A 3,817-nucleotide genomic window follows, 5' to 3' on the forward strand; every position below is an offset into this window, starting at 1 on the left:
TACGTGGAGCGGTACGGTTCTCCATATCTGGCGCCCAATAAAATTCGGTTAACGGTAGAGCCCCCGATTCGAGATTCCGGACCTTCGATTATTAAAGGCCCCTAAAGAGATCATGCCGGAGAAAAGATACGTGAAATAATTATAAATATCGATTACAAATTATATATAATTTTATATATCTGTTATATAAATAAACGTTTTTTAATATTAAAAATATAAAATTATATATAAAAGTTCACACATGTATTATTCTGAAAAAGTAATAAGCACTTTATAAATTAAATATAGTTGTGACATTTTAATATAATAATAAAATAATAATATTAATAAAATAATATAATGAGATAATAATAATAAGTGATTATTATAGAATAATACAACCAGAAATCAGTATTAATAAATATACATATATAAATATAAATATAAATTTAAATGTTGTATCTCGCTTTTGATATTATAATTTATTATCAATGAAAGACCAGAACCCTTAACAGATTTTTTATTAATTATTCATTCTCAGGATAGTAATTTAAATAAAAAATTATATAGTTTTTATATATAAATTACAATTAATTTTATATTTTGTATTATAATGAGATTAAATTAACTTTAATGTGTTTTTTTAAAAGATGAGACAAATTCCTAAGGAGAACAGAAAAGTCAAAAAATTGTCAATTTGATGTCATATTGAACAAATTTAGTTATAAAGTTGGTCAATGCGATATCAAATTGACATCATTTTGACTTTTTTATTCCTTTAATTTTTGTAAATATTGCAAGTTTAAAATTTCCAAAATCCTTCCAAAATCGAGAATATACAGGGTGTCCCAGAACTGGCGAAGAAGCTTTTAATGACAGATTCTTCATGAAATTCTAAGTCGAAAAGTTCTTTACAAAAATGTGATCCAATGAATAGAATTTGAATGGTGAGGCATTGAAGTTGACGTATGGGAGCGCATGAAATTCGCGCGGTCAGGAGCGTAATGGCCAAGCTCGGCACGGGTACAACTTATAACTCGTGTATCGCGCCGATGCGTGTTTATCGTTACTCTATAATATTCTGTTATTAATAATATGAATTAATTATTCTCATTAATAATAATATTTATCTTTATCAATTAATAATTTTGTGTACTTGACCTACTGGTTGAATATCCTTAAACTATGGGATATGCGAGATATTGATTAGACTAACTTAACAAATGACAAATTTAAAATAAATTAATAAATAACAAATTAATCATAATTTTATCAATTAATTAATTAATTACTCAAATAACTGAAATTAATAAATAATGAGTAAATAATAAATATTGAAAAATAGAAAAAAATAAATAAATAGTTAATGAATAATTAAATAATAGTGTAATATTGAAATAAAGTTTCAGAGAAGAATATAAAAAATTTCAAATACATATTTTGATAAAATATCAAGTTTAATGTCTTTCGATTAATCAGAAAAGAATTACAATTGCTTTGCACGTTACAATTACAACAAGTATTCAAAATGTTCACCACCCATTGCAATGCATAGACGTGCACGTTTTATTAGATTTTGACATGCTTTTTCAATCATGTCTGCCGTAATGTAGCCTAAAGATGTCAACAGCTTTTCTTCTAGTGCTGCCTCATTATCAATACGTTCGCGGTACACGAGCTCTTTCATGTGGCCCCACAGGAAAAAGTCTATAGGATTTAAATCTGGTGACCTTGCAGGCCAATCTTTAGGCAATTATTAATAACAGAATATTATAGAATAACGATAAACACGCATCGGCGCGATACACGAGTTATAAGTTGTACCCGTGCCGAGTTTGGCCGTTACGCTCCTGACCGCGCGAATTTCATGCGCTCCCATACGTCAACTTCAATGCCTCACCATTCAAATTCTATTCATTGGATCACATTTTTGTAAAGAACTTTTCGACTTAGAATTTCATGAAGAATCTGTCATTAAAAGCTTCTTCGCCAGTTCTGGGACACCCTGTATATAATTCTAGATATCGTTACATCTATTCCTTTTTTTACAATGAGATTTTCGATGCAAATCTCAAAATATCGTATAATACGGGCTCTGCATCATTATCAGGTATATCACTTTAACAGCTCAAAAAAGTGACTTTTTTGTAAAAAAATTTTTTATGGTTGATCTACCTAATGATATATCTAATTATATACGGAGTTTGAAGAAAATCGGTCAGGACCTATTTTACGTACAAATAGTGCGGGGTCCTTTCAATATTTTATACAGCTGAATAGTGACATTAATAAATTATTCGAAAAGCGATTGATAACTTATAGTGCATAATTTAAGATTATATAAATAATTTGCATAAGAAAACACATCAAAATATATTTTTTTTCATTATATTGTATATACATGTTTATATTGTATGTTATGTGCTTTTCAGATTAATTAATTATCACATATTTGAAAATTAAAATAAAGATGGAAGCTTCTGGAAGCAGTACATCCCAAAATAAAGACAAACTAATTGATTTGAATTGTTAATACGAAGACGTTCGTATTGAATGTTATAAGAAAATCTCATCAATAATGGGAATTCTCTCCAAGACTTCTCGCTTAGAAAAATTACACTGGGATCTCTCAATGCAATCAACTTTATTACGAGCTTACAAGAGACAGCTACAAAGGTAGTTACTCGACTGCGCACTCTCTCGTGACTCGTCACTTCCCCTACTTCGCCTTCTCTCTCTCGACCGCGCCGGTAACTAGCACGCCGCTGATAAATTAACCGCGAAATTCAAATAACATATTTGGCGTTAACATGCCGCCCCCCTTGATAAATATGTGCGCATATTTTCAATATAAATCAATTCAATATAATTGAATAGTAATCAAATCATAATTCTACTAAACAACTGTTATCCTCTTGAATTTATTTTCGAAACAATACATAGCCGCTTACACACGATATTTAAGAATAAACAGGCAAATAAAGAAATTAGCAACAGTGAACAGAACGAGGAGCGAAATCCATTCTTTGTTATACCTTATGTTCCCAATATATCGGAACAATTTAAAAACATCACGAAAATAATAAATTTCAAAGTTGCATATATTGGCCTCAATAAAATGAACAACCTTATTAAAGTACACAAAGACCCTCTAGAAAATAACAACTGTAGTAATATAATCTATAAGATTGAATGTAAAAACTGCAACGCATCTTATGTAGGGCAAACGAGCAGACAACTAAAGACAAGAATTAAAGAACATCATAATCACATAAGATGGAAGTCGGCGAACCGTTCTGTTATAACCGAACACAGACTAGATTTCGACCATGATTTTAAATGGGAAGACGTACAAATATTAGACAGAGAACCCGTCTTGGCAAAACGACTAACTTCAGAAATGCTGTTTATCAAGAGACAGGAAAATAGCATAAATTTACAAACTGACACAGAACTTCTACCGGACACGTATCTTACCCTAATTAATAAACTTCCTAAAATATAAATTAAATTCAACATAGGGAACCGTACAGAACGAATTTGTTATCATATGTTTTTTATTTAATTTTTCTTTTATTTTATGCCTTGGTTTTTATAATGCTATTTGCCTTGTTTTAATAGATTTTTACCTCACGACAATTTAAATTTTACGTGATCGACTTTTCATAATCTCTGTCTATTATTTGTGTGGCTGACTTTCTTAGACGGTTATTGTACTTAATGTACTGTTTGTTTGCGTGACTTTGGTAATGTGTAAGACCTACATAAATTGTTTTTAACTACTCGCGACATTAGTCACATTAGCGGCATACGAAGTGGTAATAGACAAGCGCCTTTT

Source organism: Prenolepis imparis, unplaced genomic scaffold (assembly GCF_030444845.1).
Source record: "Prenolepis imparis isolate NDT839.2.m4 unplaced genomic scaffold, iyPreImpa1.0 SCAF_16, whole genome shotgun sequence".
Taxonomy (NCBI): domain Eukaryota; kingdom Metazoa; phylum Arthropoda; class Insecta; order Hymenoptera; family Formicidae; genus Prenolepis; species Prenolepis imparis.